This window comes from Salmo salar, chromosome 01 (assembly GCF_965601325.2).
Source record: "Salmo salar chromosome 01, fSalSal1, whole genome shotgun sequence".
NCBI classification, from domain to species: Eukaryota; Metazoa; Chordata; class Actinopteri; order Salmoniformes; family Salmonidae; genus Salmo; species Salmo salar.
In genome coordinates this window covers 85,515,929-85,536,126 of record NC_138291.1, presented here as the reverse complement: position 1 = coordinate 85,536,126, position 20,198 = coordinate 85,515,929, and the positions used below count along the sequence as shown (strand labels likewise).

At 41.5% G+C, this 20,198-nt stretch overlaps 1 protein-coding gene across 1 annotated transcript in view; it reads left to right on the top strand.

Annotated features, from left to right (window-relative positions):
- The first annotated feature begins 1,722 nt into the window (after window positions 1-1,722).
- The window catches only part of LOC106611875 (inward rectifier potassium channel 16-like), an 85,996-nt gene continuing 67,520 nt past the window's right edge, over window positions 1,723-20,198 (top strand). The window contains exon 1 of the mRNA XM_014212517.3: window positions 1,723-1,827. The gene's annotated coding sequence lies outside the window, so the exon portion shown is untranslated. The remainder of the gene's footprint in view (window positions 1,828-20,198) is intronic.

Below are 20,198 nucleotides of genomic sequence, written 5' to 3'. Positions count from 1 at the left end.
ATTAAATGCGTACACTACCGGTCAAAAGTTTTAGAACACCTACTCATTCAAGGGTTTTTCTTTATTTTTACTATTTTCTACATTGTAGAATAATAGTGAAGACATCAAAACTATGAAATAACACATATGGAATCATGTAGTAACCAAAAAAGTGTTAAACAAATCAAAATATATTTTATATTTGAAATTCTTCAAACAGCCACCCTTTGGCTTGATGACAGATTTGAACACTCTTGGCATTCTCTCAACCGACTTCACCTGGAATGCTTTTGCAACAGTCTTGAAGGAGTTTCCGCATATGCTGAGCACTTGTTGGCTGCTTTTCCTTCACTCTGTGGTCCGACTCATCCCAAACCATCTCAATTTGATTGTGGTCAGGGGATTGTGGAGGCCATGTCATCTGATGCAGCACTCCATCACTCTCCTTCTTGGTAAAATAGCCTTACACAGCCTGGAGGTGTGTTGGGTCATTGTCCTGTTGTCCCACTAATCCCAAACTAGATGGGATGGAGTATCGCTGCAGAATGCTGTGGTAGCCATGCTGGTTAAGTATGCCTTGAGTTCTAAATAAATCACAGACAGTGTCACCAGCAAAGTACCCCCACAGCATAACACCTCCTCCTCCATGCTTTACGGTGGGAAATACACATGCGGAGATCATCCATTCACCCACACCGTGTCTCATAAAGACCCGGCAGGTTGGAAACAAAAATCTCCAATTTGGACACCAGACCAAAGGACAAATTTCCACCAGTCTAATGTCCATTGCTCATGTTTCTTGACTCAAGCATCTCTTCTTCTTATTGGTGTCCTTTAGTAGTGGTTTCTTTGCAGCAATTCAACCATGAAGGCCTGATTCACGCAATCTCCTCTGAACAGTTTATGTTGAGATGTGTCTGCTACTTGAACTCTGTGAAGCATTTATTTGGGCTGCAATTTCTGAGGCTAGTAACTCTAATGAACTTGTCCTCTGCAGCAGAGGTAACTCTGCGTCTTCCATTCCTGTGGCGGTCCTTATATGAGCCAGTATCACCATTGCACTTGATGGTTTTTGTGACTGCACTGGAAGAAACTTTCAAAGTTCTTGACATTTTCTGGATTGACTGACCGTCATGTCTTAAAGTAATGCTGGACTGTCATTTTTCTTCGCTTATTTCAGCTGTTCTTGTCATAATATGGACTTGGTCTTTTACCAAATAGGGCTATCTTCTGTATACCTTGTCATAACAAAACTTATTGGCTCAAACGCATTAAGAAAGAAAGACATTTCACAAATTAACTTTTAAGAAGGCACACCAGTTAATTTAAATCATTCCAGGTGAATACCTCATGACGCTGGTTGTGAGAATGCCAAGAGTGTGCAAGGCTGTCATAAAGACAAAGAGTGGCTATTTGAAGAATGTCAAATATAAAACATATTTTGATTTGTTAATCACTTTTTTGGTAACTACATGATTTCATATGTGGTATTTCATAGATTTGATGTCTTCACTGCTATTCTAAAATGTAGAAAATAGTAAAAATAAAGAAAAAACGTTGAATGAGTAGGTGTTCTAAAACGTTTGACCCGATAGTGTATTTCAAATACAATACATGCTGCCCAGCTCTGGGTACATAAAAAATATCCCTTGAAGGGGACACCAGTCACACGGAGTTGGACTTTAAACCCAAGTATGCCCTCAAGTCAGTCATTGTTGAAGTGATGTTTAATGTACTACGAGAGTTTCCATCAGTATTGCACTTTCAGTCATGTCCGGTAAATAGTTGTCTGTGTGGCTACTGGACTATAATCTCAACCTAGCAGTTCACTGGCACAGCCGATGAACAGTAAGTGGTAGTTTTTCATCTATTTCTTTGTTGAAATGAGCTTTACAGTCTGGGCATTGACAGTGCTGGCTGTGGTGGTGGAGTGGGATCGAGTAAACCATGAAAGTACATATCTAGTGACATTGCAGCCTAAAAATGTTTCAAGGGGCTCTTTGCAGTTTTGGGTGTAAAAAACTAGTCAATACTATTTACTCTCCAAAGAGAGTAATTTATGGAGTAATTTCTGGTCACTCACATGCAAATTGACAGACATCGATGAGCATAGTCTCACGTTTGCCTCTCTTGCTCTGCTACATCTGTAGACATCACTGTTTGTGACACTATCACCAGTCTGAATGTCTTGGTAGCACTTTAGAATAACTTTCCATTGATATGCCACTAATAGATCATTTGTAGGGCATGTGTTCTGTCTTTCTCACTCTTGCACTGTCTCTCCATATTTAAAAAAACATTGTTTGTGAATGAGCAACAGGGTGAGCGTCATGCCTCATCAGGCAGTCTAAACAACGCCGCACAGCGCTGCGTTCCTAACTGATCACTGTGTTGGCTGCATGTCACAGACCTTTGAATACTATTTCCAGCAGCATATCACCCTGCATCCCACTGCTGGCTTGCTTCTGAAGCTAAGCAGGGTGGGTCCTGGTCAGTGCCTGAATGGAAGACCAGATGCTGCTGGAAGTGGTAATGGGGTGCCAGTAGGGAGCACTGCTTAAAGGATATAGCAACGCCCCAGTGAAGGAGACATTGTGTAGGGTGCTGTTTTTTTGGATAGGACATTAAAATGAGTGTGACTCCCTGTGGTCACTAGAGATCCCATGTAACTTATCGTAACAGTAGGGGTTTTAACTTCTTTGGGATAGGGGGCAGTATTTTCACGGCCGGATAAAAAACGTACCCGATTTAATCTGGTTACTACTCCTGCCCAGAAACTAGAATATGCATATAAGTAGTAGATTTGGATAGAAAACACTCTAAAGTTTCTAAAACTGTTTGAATGGTGTCTGTGAGTATAACATAACTCATATGGCAGGCCAAAACCTGAGAAGATTCCATACAGGAAGTGCCCTGTCCATGATGGTATGGGAATTTAGCCAGGACACCAGGCTTAACCTGTTGAGGAGTTATACTGCTACACCATCAAAAAGTTATACTGCTACACCATCGAGAGCATCCTGATCGGTTGCATCACCGACGGTATGGCAACTGCTCGGCATCCGACCATAAGGCGCTACAGAGGGTAGTGCGTACGGCCCAGTATGTCACTGGGGCCAAGCTTCTTGACATCCAGCACCTATATACTGTCAAAGACTGCAGTCACCCAAGACTATTCTCTCTGTTCCGCACGAAAAGACCTACCAAGCACCAAGTCTAGGTCCAAAAGGCTCCTTAACCTGTCTGGGCTAGGGGGCAGTATTTTCACGGTCGGATGAAAAATGTACCCAATTTAAACAGGTTACTACTCTGGCCCAGAAACTAGAATATGCATATTATTAGTAGATTTGGATAGGAAACACTCTGAAGTTTCTAAAACTGTTTGAATGGTGTCTGTGATTATAACAGAACTCATATGGCAGGCAAAAACCTGAGAAGATTCCAAGCAGGAAGTGAAAATGTTTTGAATTGTAGTTCTTCTTTTGATTCTCTATCGAAGCTACAGTGTCTGTGGGGTGACGTTGCACTTCCTAAGGCTTCCATTGGCTGTCTAAAGCCTTCAGAAAGTGGTTTGAGCATTTTCCTGTCACTGGGCAGATAATAGAAGCTCAGTTACTGAGTGGTCTGCCTGCCAACAAAGGGATTGGATATGCTCGGTCCCGCGAGCGCGCCCCTCCTTATTTTTCTTCTTGAATGAATATGCTATTGTCCGGTTGGAATATTATCGCAATTCTACGTTAAAAATACCATAAAGATTGATTTTAAACAGTGTTTGACATGCTTCTAAATAAGGTCATGGAACATTTTGACTTTTCGTCTCTCGTTCCGCTCTCGCATCATGCTTTTGGATAGTGACCTGAACGCACGACCAAAACGGAGGTATTTGGACATAAATATGGATTATTTGGAACAAAAACAACATTTCTTGTGGAAGTAGCAGTCCTGGGAGTGCATTCTGACGAAGACCAGCAAAGGTAATACAATATTTCTAATACTAATTCTGAGTTTAGGTTGCACCGAATTTGGCGGGTGTCTGAATAGCTCACCGTGATGGCTGAGCTATGTACTCAGAATATTGAAAAATGTATATATATTTTTTTTAAGCTATTTCAAAATCTGACAGTGGTTGCATAAAGGAGTAGTCTATCTATAATTGTTATGTATTTTGTTAACGTTTATGATGAGTATTTTTGTAAATTGATGTGCACATTCACCGGACGTTTTGGTGGGAATACATTTTCTGAACATACACGCCCCAATGTAAAATGCTGTTTTTGGATATAAATATGAACTTTATCGAAAAAAACATACATGTATTGTGTAACATAATGTCCTAGGAGTGTCATCTGATGAAGATCGTCAAAGGTTAGTGCTTCATTTAGCTGTGTTTTGGGTTTTATTGACACATGTCCTTGCTGGAAAATGGCTGTGTGATTATTTTTGTCTATGTACTCTCCTAACATAATCTAATGTTTTGCTTTCGGTGTAAAGCCTTTTTGAAATCGGACAATGTGGTTACATCAAGGAGACGTGTATCTTTAAAATGGTGTAAAAATAGTTGTATGTTTGAGAAAGTTGAATTACGACATTTTGTTGTTTTTGAATTTGCCGCCCTGATATTTCACTGGCTGTGTCCCGCAGGTGGGATTCTAGCGTCCCACCTAGCCCATAGAAGTTAACAGGTTCTACCCCCAAGCCATAAGACTGCTGAACAATGAATCAAATGGCCACCTGGACTATTTACATTGACCCCCCTCCCTTTTGTACACTGCTGCTACTCACTGTTTATTATCTATGCATAGTCACTTCACCCCCACCTACATATACAAATTACCTCGACTAACCTGTACCCCCACACATTGACTCGGCACATGTACCCCACTGTATATAGCCTCATTATCATTATTTTATTGTGTTACTTTATTTTAAAAAATTTACTTTCATATTTTTGAAAATATTTTCTTAACTCTATTTCTTGAACTGCATTGTTGATTAAGGGCTTGTAAGTAACCATTTCACGGTAAGGTCTACACATGTTGTATTTGGCACATGTGACAAATAAAATTTGATTTGATAAAATATTATATTTTCTCAGTCAACTTACCTTGTAAAAATTAGTTTTAATAAATAATAATCATAATAAATACATTTAGTGTTTGCTTTAGTCTACCTGGAGTGACATAGGGGTGGGCTTTGCTCTTCTGCAACCATTATATTAGTTCCATTGCACCAGGCAAGCTCAATCAAGCCCAGATACAGTATTTGAAATTATTTTGAATACTATTTGAACCCAGGTCTGGTGTGTTGTTAATGAGTATTCTCATCCACCACCATATAAATTAAAACAATTCCCTGAGCTCTGCTCTGACTTAACTGCATGGATGGAAAGCTCTCTCTCTCATCATAACAATCTCATGAAGAATTTCTAGTTCATGCTAAAGTACGTAGCATACTTTTTCAAAGTGTTCTGTGAATCTGCTGATTAGGGCTCCGTCCCAAATGGCACCTTATTTCCTGATATATTTCATTTGGGCCCTGGTCATAAGTAGTGCACTCTATAGAGAATAGAGTGCAATTTGGGTCATATACTTAGGGGTCGTTCCAATATGTCTAAACCAAGCTGGTACACTCCAAAGCCACAGAGACACTTAGAGTGAATGGTATTTTTAGTACAGCTGGGGCTGGAATCAGATCAGTTCAATTCAAGTATTTCCAAAATAGAGAGAGGGAGAGAGAAAAAAAAGTGGTGAAACTATTTTCGCCCGCTGCAACCAAACCGTTTACACAAACATTATGCACAGATGAAAGATCGGGATATGAAAATGTTGATCATATTTCTTCACACGACATTCTAAGAACAATAACTACTCAATGATGTAATATGTGTATAAAAAAAACAAGATGTAAAGAAAATGTAAAACTAAATTAGACAAACTCAAGAGACAAGTTTGAACCCAAGAGCGGTCCGGCCTTTTCAATTCAATTTCAATAACTGTGACAACACATGCCCCAGTCTTTTATTGAGATGCAGAAGAAGCTCTTTATACCTATATCCAACGGCTAGTAAACAGCAGTGCAAATGGATCTAGGAAATAGTGTTTTGTTGGTCAATTGCAGGCACTTAGATTTTATAGGTTCAAACTCTTAAGGGTGGCACCCATAAAATCAAGTGTTTACAAACCTTTTAAAACACATCATTTGTGATTAGAGTTAAATAGGTTAATATAGTTTGTTAAGTTGTTTGTTTAATTGTTGTTTATTAAATGCACTGTTAACCAAGAGGCTTTGAAATGAGCGCTGTTAGGCATACATTAATGACTTAATTCACCTGGTGATGTAAAGTATTAGGCCTACATTTTACAATACTATTACATAATGAATCATATGGTTACAACCAATGTTATTGATGGTTGTTGTTGGATGGAATAAATACAGACAAGAAACAGAAAACAAAACAATGGAAGCAAGAAGTAATAGAAGAACGAAACAGCAGGAACGAGATGTGAAACGCAACAGAACACAAAAGAAAACAGAAGCCTCAGAAGCTGATGCTTAAACGTAAACTTTTTAGAATGTAGCTCTTTTGTTGACGTAGTTTAACGTAATTGCACATGGTTAAAGGGTACATGTTTAGATGTTCACAATAGTTCACACCTGGCACATTTAGCCCTATCCTAACCTCATCAAGTGGCATTGATTATTTCCTGTAAAAATTCTCCATCAACCTGTCAAAGATCTTAAACTTTTTTATCACCAAACCAATGTAATTTCTTAAGATGGGTCAACTCAGCCACCAGAGGAATATATATTTAAACCTCCAAATTCAAGGTTTACTTTTGTTCCACTTTACTTGGTCTGTCTCAAGTGCAGAGTGCCAATATTGCGTGATCATTGCATCCTTTAGGTCATCTTAGACAAATCTCGTTTTCGCATATATCACTACAAAGTTTTTGCTTATCCGTTTAACATGCATCCATGTGCTTTTACTGAGAAAAAGTACATCAGCTGTCTCAATTTGTTTCCCAAAGTTGTTAATAAAGGTAACAAACAACAGGGAACCTAAAACGGATCCTTGTGGCACACCTGAGAACAACTCTACGGTGTCCGACTTACAACCAGCTTAACACACTGTGTTTCATTTGACATGTAGTTCACAAACCACTCCAGAGCATGACCAGTAATCTCAACACACTTTAATCTCTACACCAAGACAGTATAGTCCACATTGTCAAATGCCTTTGGCAAGTCTATGAATACAGACACACAATGCAGCTTCCTATCCAGGGCACAGTGAACATCATTCAAAACCTTCAACGTTTCCGTGACAAGGCTATGGCAAGATTTGAAACCTAATTGCATACCACTCAAAATATTGTTTTCCTGGAGGTAGGCCTTAAACTGCTTATTGATTAGGGACTCCAATACCTTTGTCAGAACAGACAACTTAGATATGGGCCGATAGTTATACAGTAGAGTGGGATCTCCTTGCAAAAGAGGTAGGACAAATGCTGATTTCCACAACCTGGGGATTACAATACATTCTAGGGTGAGGTTTAAAGTGCATGTTACGGGGGAGCAATGGTGTCTGCAGCTAATTGTATTAGGCAGGGGTCTAGCTCATCAGGGTCACAGGATTTTTTTAACATTAACAGCTAGCTAGCTGCAAACGAGTGGCTACTGTTACCTAACGCCTCTGTCCCGAACCAAGCACCAGCTATCCTTGAGGTAGCTTTGAGCTAGGCCCATATACCAGCTAATTCTAGTGCTACAATACCTCCTTTGCCAATTGGCCTGGACCCTTTATTGTCGACACGGAGCCCCGCCGATCCATCACGACTGGACTGCCGACGTGAATGTGGCATCAACAGGCTGTTCTGTTATGATGTCGCTGAAGAACCATCTACTAGCCCCGGCCAACTAGCTTTTCTGAACGCTGTGTCCCCTGCTCGCCTTGCGTAGTAGTGGCTACCGAACAGCACCCTGACTCACCTATTGCTGCTCTTTTGACCCTATGATCACTCGGCTACACAGCTGATGCTCCCTGGACTGTTTCAATAACACAGAACCTCATTTTTTTTACCTGTCGGCCCCAGCATCGAACTCAGGTCCTGTATGTACCTAACGGACCCGCTCTGCCCATTCATCGCCATTTAGCCGTTGATGTCTTAGCTCTCCTGATCAACACCTGTGAATGCTTTATGCCTTTCTCTAATGTCATTATGCCTTGTCTTCTGCTGTCTTGGCAAGTTTTTACTGTTTTATTTCACTGTAGAGCCTTCAGTCCCGCTCAAAATGCCTTAGATAGCTCTTTCATCCCATCCCACATACATGCGGAGACCTCACCTGGCCTAACTTGTCCCTCCAGAGACGAAACCTCTCTAATCGTCACTCAACGCCTAGGTTTACCTTCACTGGACTCACATCCTACCATACCCTTGTCTGTACATTATGCCTTGAATCTATTCTATCACACCCAGAAATCTGCTCCTTTTATTCTCTGTCCCCAAAGCACAAGATGACCAGTTCTTATACCCTTTATCCGTACCCTTATCCTACTCCACCTCTGTTCCTCTGGTGATGTAGAGGTTAACCCTGGCCCTGTAGCCCCCAGTTCCACTCCAATCCCCCAGGCGCGATAATTTGTTGACTTCTGTAACCGTAAAAGCCTTGGTTTCATGCATGTTATCAGAAGCCTCCTCCCTAAGTTTGTTTTATTCACTGCTTTAGCACACTCCGCCAACCCTGATGTCCTAGCCGTGTCTGAATTCTGGCTTAGGAAGGCCAACAAACATTCTGAAATTTCCATCCCCAACTACAACATTTTCCACCAAGATAGAACTGGAAGGATATTGACCTCATTCCGTCAGTAGAGGATGCCTGGTTATTCTTTAAAAGTTAGGAACCAATACACACAGGCAGTTAGGAAAGAAACGGGCGGGCCTCCTTCACTCATGCTGCCAAGCATACCCTTGTAAAACTGACTATCCTACCGATCCTTGACTTCGGCGATGTCATTTACAAAATAGCCTCCAACACTCTACTCAGCAAACTGGATGTAGTCTATCACAGTGCCATCCGTTTTGTCTCCAAAGCCCCATATGCCTCCCACCACTGCGACCTGTATGCTCTCTTTGTCTGGCCCTCGCTTCATATTCGTCGCCAAACACACTGGCTCCAGGTCATCTATAAGTCTTTGCTAGGTAAAGCCCCGCCTTATCTCAGCTCACTGGTCACCATAGCAGCACCCACCTGTAGCACACGCTCCAGCAGGTATATTTCACTGGTCACCCCCAAAGACAACTCCTCTTTGGGTGCCTTTCCTTTCAGTTCTCTGCTGTCAATGACTGGAACGAATTGCAAAAATCACTGAAGCTGGAGACTTATATTTCCATCACTAACTTTAAGCATCAGCTGTCAGAGCAGCTTACCGATCATTGCACCTGTACATAGCCCATCTGTAAATAGCCCACCCAACTACCTCATCCCCATATTGTTATTTATTTTTGTGCTCCTTTGCACCCCAGTATCTCTACTTGTACATTCATCTTCTGCACATCTATCACTCCAGTGTTTAATTGCTAAATTGTAGTTATTTTGCCACTATGGCCTATTTATTGCCTTATCTCCCTAATCTTACTACATTTGCACACACTGTATATATACTTTTCTATTGTGTTATTGACTGTACGTTTGTTTATCCCATGTGTAACTCTGTGTTGTTTGTGTCGCACTGCTTTGCTCTATCTTGGCCAGATCGCAGTTGTAAATGACTTGTTCTCAACTAGCCTACCTGGTTAAATAAAGGTAAAAACATTTTTTTTAAAAAGGCCTTCTGCTTACCCGACCTAGAATTCCCTGCAATCAGATGTATTACCTCCCAAGAGAATTCTCGTCAGTTATCGTCACAGCTCTGTACATTCCCCCTCAAGCAGACACCAAGGCGGCCCTCAAGGAACTTCACTCTCTATGTAAACTGGAAACCATATATCCTGAGGCTGCATTTATTGTAGCTGAGGATTTTAACAAATCAAATTTGAGAACAAGGCTATCTAAATTCTCTCAGCATATTGATTGCACTACGCGTGGGGGTAATACACTCGATCACTGCTACACTAACTTACGTGATGCATACAAATCCCTCCCCCGCACTCCCTTCTGCAAATCCAAACACAATGCCATCTTGCTCCTACCATCTTATAGACAGAAACTCAAACAGGATGTACCAGTGACTAGAACCATTCAACGCTGGTCTGACCAATCGGAATCCACGCTTAAAGATTGTTTTGACCACACAGACTGGGATATGTTTCCGGTCAGCCTCAGAGAACAACATCGATCTATATGCTGACTCGGTGAGTGAGTTGATAAAGAAGTGCATTGGACACATTGTACCCACTGTGACTATTAAAACCTCCCCTAACCAGTAACCATAGATGGATGGCGGCATTTGTGCAAAACTGAAAGCGCGAACCACCACATTTAACCATGGAAAGAGATCTGGGAATATGGCTGAATATAAACAGTGTAGTTATTCCCTCAACAAGGCAATCAAACAAGCGAAATGCCAGTACACAGACAAAGTGGAGTGGCAATTCAACGGCTCAGACATGTGACGTGTGTGGCAGGGTCCACAGGAAATCACAGACTATAAAAAGAAAACCAGCCACGTCACGGACACCGACGTCACACTTCCAGACATACTAAACACCTTCTTTGCCCGCTTTGAGGATAATACAGTGCCACCGTTGTGGCTCGCTAAGGACTCTCCTTCTCCGGAGAGTCCTTAGGAGGGGGGCTCTCCTTCTACATGGCCAACGTGAGCAAAACATTTAAACGTGTTAACCCACGCAAGGCTGCTGGCCCAGACGGCATCCATAGCCGCGTCCTCAGAGCATGCGCAGACCAGCTGGCTGGTGTGTTTATGGATATATTCAATCGCTCCCTATCCCAGTCTGCTGTCCCCACATGCTTCAAGATGGCCACCATTGTTCCTGTACCCAAGAAGGCAAAGATAACTGAACTAAATGACTACCGCCCCATAGCACTCACTTCTGTCATCATGAAGTGCTTTGATAGACTCGTCAAGGATCAAATCACCTCCACCTTACCGGCCACCCTAGACCCACCTCAGTTTGCATACCGCCACAAAAGGTCCACAGACGATGCAATCGCCATCACACTGCATACTGCCCTATCCTATCTGGACAAGAGGAATACCTACAGTTGAAGTCAGAAGTTTACATACACCTTAGCCAAATACATTTAAATTTAAACACATTTCCTGACATTTAATCCATTTAAACACTCCCTGTCTTAGGTCAGTTAGGATCACCACTTTATTTTAAGAATGTGAAATGTCAGAATAATAGTAGAGAGAATTATTTATTTTTGCTTTTGTTTCTTTCATCACATTCCCAGTGGGTCAGAAATGTACATAAACTCAATTAGTATGTGGTAGCATTGCCTTTAAATTGTTTAACTTGGGTCAAACGTTTCAGGTAGCCTTCCACAAGCTTCCCACATTAAGTTGGGTGAATTCCTCCTGACAGAGCTAGTGTAACTGAGTCAGGTTTGTAGGCCACCTTGCTCACACACGCTTTTTCAGTTCTGCCCACACATTTTCTATAGGTTTGAGGTCAGGGCTTTGTGATGGTCACTCCAATACCTTGGCTTTATTGTCCTTAAGCCATTTTGTCACAACTTTGGAAGTATGCTTGGGGTCATTGTCCATTTGGAAGAACCACTTGTGACCAATCTTTAACTTCCTGACTGATGTCATGAGATGTTGCTTCAATATATCCACGTAATTTTCCTCCCTCATGATGCCAGATATTTTGTGAAGTGCACCAGTCCCTCTTGCATCAAAGCACCCCCACAGCATGATGCTGCCACCCCCGTGCCTCACGGTTGGGCTGGTGTTCTTCGGCTTGAAAGCCACTCATTTTCCCTCCAAACATGACAATGGTCATTATGGCCAAACAGTTCTATTTTTGTTTCATCAGACCGGAGGACATTTCTCCAAAAAGTACGATCTTTGTCCCCATGTGCAGTTGCAAACCGTAGTCTGGCTTTGTTATGACGGTTTTGGAGCAGTAGCTTCTTCCTTGCTGAGCTGCCTTATGTCGATATAGGACTTGTTTTACTGTGGATATAGATCCTTTTGCACCTGTTTCCTCCAGCATCTTCACAAGGTCCTTTGCTGCTGTTCTGGGATTGATTTGCGCTTTTGCACCAAGGTACGTTCATCTCTAGGAGACAGAATGTGTCTCCTTCCTGAGCGGTATGACGGCTTCGTGGTCCCATGGTGTTTATACTTGCGTACTATTGTTTGTACAGATGAACGTGGTACCTTCAGGCATTTGGAAATTGCTCCCAAGGATGAACCAGACTTGTGGAGGTCTATAATCTTTTCTGAGGTCCTGGCTGATTTCTTTTGATTTTCCCATGATGTCAAGCAAAGAAGCACTGACTTTTAACCTGTTAGGGCTAGGGGGCAGTATTGACACGGCTGGATAAAAAATGTACCCGATTTAATCTGGTTACTACTCCTGCCCAGTAACTAGAATATGCATATAATTATTGGCTTTGGATAGAAAACACCCTAAAGTTTCTAAAACTGTTTGAATGGTGTCTGTGAGTATAACAGAACTCATATGGCAGGCAAAAACCTGAGAAGATTTCATGCAGGAAGTGGCCTGTCTGACAAGGTGTTGTTCTTCTTGTCTCTGTTTATTGAAGAGTGAGGATCTTAGCTGTAACGTGACACTTCCTACGGCTGCCATAGGCTCTCAGAAGGCGGCAAAATGCTGAATCGTGGCTTTGCAGGCTCTGGCTGAAAAAAAGTAGCGCGTTTGGGTAGTGGCTGGTTACAGTACTGTGAGACTCAGGCTCGTGCCCGCGTCGACTGAAAGCTTTGTTTTCTTTCCTCTGTTTAGCTAAATGGAGATTCCCGGTCGGAATATTATCGATTTTACGAGAAAAATGGCATAAAAATGGATTTTAAACAGCGGTTGACATGCTTCGAAGTACGGTAATGGAATATTTCGATTTTTTTGTCACGAATTGCGCCATGCGCGCGACCCTGATTTACCATTTCGGATAGTTTCTGGAACGCACGAACAAAACGCCGCTATTCGGATATAACGATGGATTATTTTGGACCAAACCAACATTTGTTATTGAAGTAACAGTCCTGGGAGTGCATTCTGACGAAGACAACAAAAGGTAATCAAACTTTTGTAATAGTAAATCTGATTTTGGTGAAGGCTAAACTTGCCGGGTGTCTAAATAGCTAGCCCGTGATGGCTGGGCTATGTACTTAGAATATTGCAAAATGTGCTTTCACCAAAAAGCTATTTTAAAATCGGACATATCGAGTGCATAGAGGAGTTCTGTATCTATAATTCTTAAAATAATTGTTATGCTTTTTGTGAACGTTTATCGTGAGTAATTTAGTAAATTGTTAGTAAATTCCCCGGAAGTTTGCGGGGGGTATGCTAGTTCTGAACGTCACATGCCAATGTAAAAAGCTGGTTTTTGATATAAATATGAACTTGATTGAAGAAAACATGCATGTATTGTATAACATAATGTCCTAGGGTTGTCATCTGATGAAGATCGTCAAAGGTTAGTGCTTCAATTAGCTGTGTTTTGGGTTTTTGTGACATATCTCCTTGCTTGGGAAATGGCTGTGTGGTTATTTTTGTCTATGTACTCTCCTAACATAATCTAATGTTTTGCTTTCGCTGTAAATCCTTTTTGAAATCGGACAATGTGGTTACATTAAGGAGAAGTGTATGTTTAAAATGGTGTAAAATAGTCGTATGTTTGAGAAATTGAAAATGTGACATTTTTGCTGTTTTGTATTTCGCGCCATGCTATTTCACTGGCTGTTTAATAGTGTGAGACGGTCATGTCCCACCTTGCCCAGAGAAGTTAAAGGATTTTGGGATATGAGTGATGGCCATATGACTTCCATATTCCAACCTGAGGATTCAACTGTGAAGATTTTCACAGACAGCGGTCCCAAACCCCTTTATCATGCAAAACTCAGGAGTTTTTCTCCTGTGCTGCGTATGAGAGAATGGCTTAAGATACAGCTAGCGCTCTGTCAAATTGAACAGGCCCTGAGTGGTACAACCATGCCAGGCTATGCCTTGGAAGAGCTTGTGTGGGGGCGCAATGATTTGAAAGCCATAAGGATCTCTTCAATGGCGTATAACCCCAACTCCAAAGTGACAATTTTAGCATGTGAACAATTTGATAGTACAAATGCGACGAAGTCTGTCAGTTCATATGTATTTTCCAAAGCCTGCAAGGATGTAAACTTTTTTATGCCAGTGTTTAGCTTTAAATAGATTGATTACCCCATATTCATAACCCTGGACAGTCTTTTCCAAAATCGTGAACAATTACGTCGCTGGCCGCTTCTATCCTTAAGACATACCCAGGATCTACATGCAAGACGTTTGATCTATCCATGGAGTGAAAACTTACGGAGCCTTGACGGATCGTGCAAGAGAGCATGTCTTGACGAGGGGGAATTGGAAACTGACGGGGGGTCAGGGACAACCCTATAACCGGGCCCTTTATCTGTAAGAAAGGAATAGTAATAATGTTAAGTAATTATAGCATGTTTAAAAAGGTCTGTACTAAATATTATGAATTAAATAAAGGGATTTAAAAGCTGAATCTCACCTTTAACGAAGGGACTCTGTCTTTTCGTTCTATCATCATGCCATCCGGAAAGACGTGTCCGTGCGCGGGGGGTGTGCGTGTGCGGGGCATGTATGTGTGTGTGTTTCAAAACAAAAAGAGGGTGGGGGTGTGTGTCTCTGCATGGGGCGTTTGAAACCAAAAAGGTGTGTGAGGCTGTTTAGGATTGTGTGTGCGTCTCTTCAATTGGGTTTGGCACTTTCGTTTTATTACCCCACAAGCCTTTCAAAATACGTATTTATCTCACCCCCAATGATGTGGGGGCTAAAATGTCAAACAACCCAGACAGAATATATCTCGTCTCGACAACCTCCTATAGTTTAAAACAAATGTTATTTCTAATCAGCGCCCCCAAGCTGTGCTATGAAGCATAAATGCAATACCGGCAGACAGAATATGTCGAGACACCCGCCTGTGGTTTTTTGGGGTCTCTAGACATTCTGGGGTACTATATGACCATTTTTGCATACAGGATGTCGCCCGAAAAAACGGCACCCCCGCTCTGTAAACTCATTACAGAATATCTCTCCTTAGAGCCACGACCGCGGAGCGAGGCTAGTGAAACAGATACTAGCCATTCTGTACGAACGGCAAAAGCGCAACTCCAGACACCAGGCCCAACATCCCAGAGGAGTTATTATCCCAGAACAGCTAAAAGATCATCTGTGAATCCGTCCTAATGGAGCTTTCTGAAGGTGAGTTAGTGAAAATAATATATTAGATTTGGAGGTATTTTCAAGGAATTGTATGTATATTACAATGTGATATTATTGTAATATTAAACAGGAGTTATATGTTTTTTTAAACCGGGGACAGCAATTTTTTAGGTAATATGTCAAATGCTCGTATTCTTATAAGTTAAAATGTATCTATTTCGTATAAATATAGGTTAATATTATATAACGTTTGCAGGTTATCAATCTTTTACCCAGTTGCTCCGGGGAATAAATTATTTGGAACAGCCTTCGTTAGAAGGGGATTCAGTGGAGCAAAATGCATGCAGCCAGTCCCCATCACACTATTGTCGATGTAAGTCCAATAATAAAATCCATAAGAATATTTATACATTAAAAACAAAAAGTGTGCACCCTATATTAAAAGCTATTTTTGTGTTTACAGCTGACAGACCGCAAAGAAGGATCACGGCTGCATTATGTACTCTGAACGACTACGGAGGAGACGATGCTATTCTCCCGTTCTGTACGAACGTTTTTTCAAACAATGCGGTGTTTTATGTGATGATACTTGATACTCTGAACGAACTGTTAGACACGGCAAGAGATTATGGCGAACCTCGTGATGTCTTACATTTGTACATTTGTGGAGATAGCATGCAAAACACTGTATCTCTTATTTTACCCAATGGCGAAGCAGATTTTGAACAATTTATAGCCCTGCTGGAACGACTTGTTCAATCACATTTATCTGTCATAGCCGATAGGACCCTCGAGCTTGTGGTGCAAATAATATGTCAACCCCTGGGTGGTGGGGGGCAGAGAAGGAAACTAGATAGCCTTATGCAATCAGAAATCATAAACAATAAAAGGGCATACCTCATAAACGTTCACAATCCCGGTAAAATAAGCTATGCTTTGCAATAGGCCTAGCACATTTACTCAACCCTGGATGTACGGATCTAGCGGCGTTACAAAAGGCTAGAGAGCTCCAAATGGCCGTGTGTCTAGGTATAGAGGATGCGGTGGCATTCTCTGACATAGTCAAATTTGAAAACTTTCTGAACATCAAGATTGTGGTTTTGTACCTAATGCAGCTCTCTTGAAATTCCAAAACACCCCAGAACCTCATCCTCAGATTCTGTACTTTTATGTGCAAAACGACTTTTATTATGCTATTACCAACATCACAGCGTTTTTAGGCGCACCATATGTGTCCAGCCTGTCATACAGGCTACACCCGAAAGGGGGGGGGGCACTCGTGCCGTTATAACTGTTCAGTATGTCTGGATGAAAATTGTCCGATGCATCCCTTAAACCTGACACCCTGTGCGGATTGTCACTGCACATGTCGTTTGGCCTACTGCTACGAAAAACACAAAATTGAAACATGCACCCCAAGGCCTGTAAATCTGTAAGCAGTTGTGACATTAACAAGAAATGTCCAAAATGTCAGTGCAATTACAACCTTAAAATAAACAGCCCTAAACCTCATGTGTGTGGAATCATACATTGCCCAATTTGTAAAGGGCCTTTGAAAAGCAGAGACGCTGAAGTGGTTCAAGAAGTGCCACACGAATGTTATATTCAGCCCTTGGCTGAATATGAACATTCAGAGAAATACATTTTTTATGATTTTGAGACTAATCAGCAATCAGGTGTTCATTTGCCTATTTTTGTATCTACCATGACTTTCAAGGGTGATACGTGGTCGGCAGAGGGGCCCAATTGTGCACTCCTCTTTCTAAAATACTTCAGAAAACCCCAGTACAGAAACTTCACGTTTATAGCGCACAATTCTAGAGCCTATGATTCATACCTTCTTTTGAATCCTCTGATACAGCAAGGCGTTGCACCCAGTGTCATAGCTCAAGGTAATAAAATCTTGTGTTTTGTAGACCCCGCCTTCAACCAGAGATACATTGACAGTTTAAGTTTCTTACCCATGAGATTGGCTCAAATGCCTGAGGCCTTGGGTTTTGAGAACTCTGTGAAATGCTGGTTTCCCCATTTTTCACATCTGAGGAGAATCTACATTGTATTGGATCTTATCCCAGATCCTAAATGTACGGGTGTGATCAGATGTCTCCCAAAGAGCGAGAGAGATTCATGACATGGTACGAGACAGTATGTCACAGCACTTTTGATTTCCACAAAGAGATGGAGTCATACTGTGACAACGATGTAGTTATACTTCGTGAAGGATGCCTCAGATTCAGAGAAGAGGTAATCAAAGAGGCAGGCATTGGTCCCTGGAGTTGTACAACTATTGCATCTGCATGCATGAGTACCTATCGTACACACTTTCTACCTACAGCATCTATAGCTATCCCCTCACCTGAAAACTACCGACGCCAATTCAAGTCATACTCTAGTGGTTCCATTCAGTGGTTGAAGTACTTGACCCAGGATAAAGACATTTTTATTCAACATGCTTTGAATAGGGGTGAGAAGGCGTTTGGGCCTTATCATGTAGATGGATACACACAGATTGACGGTGTTGAGACCGTGTTTGAGTACAACGGTTGTTTCTTCCACTGTTGTAAATATTGCTTTGTGCCACAGGCCATGTGTGTGACTTTTGGGGAAATGTGCCAAGAGTTTCAAGACAAATTGGAATCTTTACAGGCTACTTACGTGTTCAAAGTGAATGTGACGTGGGAGCATGAGTGGACCACACTCAAAAAGTCTGATCCTCATGTTTGAGCCTTCCTTTCCAGCTTTGACACACCAGAACCCTTGGAACCACGACAAGCCTTGTATGGAGGCCGTACCAATGCTTTGACATTGTGGTATGTAGCGCAACCCGACGAGACAATAGGATATGTAGATTTTACATCCCTTTATCCTCATGTAATGAGTTCCTCATGCTATCCTATGGGGCATCCTGAAATTATTCACCGCGACTTTGACTTACCCCAAAACTATTTTGGTCTGATCAAAGCAACTGTCTACCCTCCTAGGGGTTTGTTTATACCAGTGTTGCCTTACAAGGGACCTCAAGGAAAACTTTTCTTTCCCCTTTGTCACACCTGCAGTGAAAACAACAACCAGGAAAAGCCTTGTGACCACTCAGATCAAGAAAGAGCCCTGACAGGTGTATGGGTCACAGTTGAATTCTCTAAGGCTCTAGAGATGGGGTATCGTGTGGCCAAAATCTTTGAAGTGTGGAACTTTTCCAGGAAATCAGACACTCTTTAAAAAGAGTACATCAAGACCTTCTTGAGATGCAAGCAAATGGCTTCAGGCTATCCTGCATCGGTCACAGATCAAGAGAGCAAAGACAAGTACATTCAAGACTATCACGACAGAGAAGGCATACTTCTTGACCCTGACAGAATAGAGGTCAACAAAACCAAAATAAACGTGTCGAAATTGTACTTAAACTCTCTTTGGGGGATGCTTTCGTAGAGATGCAATATGCTAACAATGTTGATCATTAACCTGTCTGGGAACCTCGGACGCTTGCGTCCCACCCTAGTCAACAGCCAGTGGAATCGCGTCGCGCGAAATACAAATACCTCATAAATGCTATAACTTCAATTTCTCAAACATATGACTATTTTACACCATTTTATAGATACACCTCTCCTGAATCGAACCACGTTGTCCGATTTCAAAAAGGCTTTACAGCAAAAGCAAAACACTAGATTATGTTAGGAGAGTACCGTGCCAAAAAAATCACACTGCCATTTTCAAAGCAACTAGCATGCATCACAAATACCCAAAACACAGCTAAATGCAGCACTAACTTTGACATTGACAATCTTCATCAGATGACACTCCTAGGACATCATGTTACACAATACATGCATTTTTTGTTCGATAAAGTTCATATATAAAAGCAGCATTTTACATTGGTGCGTGACGTTCAGAAAATATTTTCCCTCAAATGCTTCCGGTGGATCAGCGCTAAAATTTACAAAATTACTATTCGAAAACATTGTTCAAATTTAATATTGTCATTCAAAGAATTATAGATTAACATCTCGTGAATGCAACCGCATTGCCAGATTTCAAAATAACTTTACTGGGAAATCACACTTTGCAATAAACGAGGTGGTATGCTCAGAAAAATAGGCTTGGCGATACATGTTAGCGCCATCTTGGAAACATCTAAAATCAAATATACTATTGTAAATATTCCCTTACCTTTGATTATCTTCATCAGAAGGCACTTCCAGGAATCCCAGGTCCACAACAAATGTAGTTTTGTTCGAAAAAGTTAATAATTTATGTTCCAATAGCTCCTTCTTGTTAGCGCATTCCGAAGGCTACTCATAATGTACGAGGTGCGCTGGACTTGTCGTCACGAATGTGCAAAAAATATATATTTACGTTCGTTCAAACATGTCAAACGTTGTATAACATAAATCTTTAGGGCCTTTTTCAACCAGAGCTTCAATAATATTCAAGGCGGACAATTGCATTGTCTTACTAAACGTTTCGGAACAAAAGGGTACCCATGGGCGCCCGCATCATAGTAGTAATGGCCCTCTATGACCAACTTTCCAAGCCTCTCTTTCGGTCAGTTTCTACCATAGAAGACTCGAACCACTTTGTAAAGACTGTTGACGTCTAGTGGAAGCCTTAGGAAGTGGTAAATGAATCCTAACTCACGGTGTGTTTTATAGGCAAAGTGTAGAAGGTGATTCCACAAATCAGATTTCCACTTCCTGCATGGAATCTTCTCAGGTTTTGGTCTGCCATATGAGTTCTGTTATACTCACAGACACCATTCAAAAAGTTTTAGAAACTTTGGAGTGTTTTCTATCCAAATCTACTAATTATATGCATATTCTAGTTACTGGGCAGGAGTAGTAACCAGAT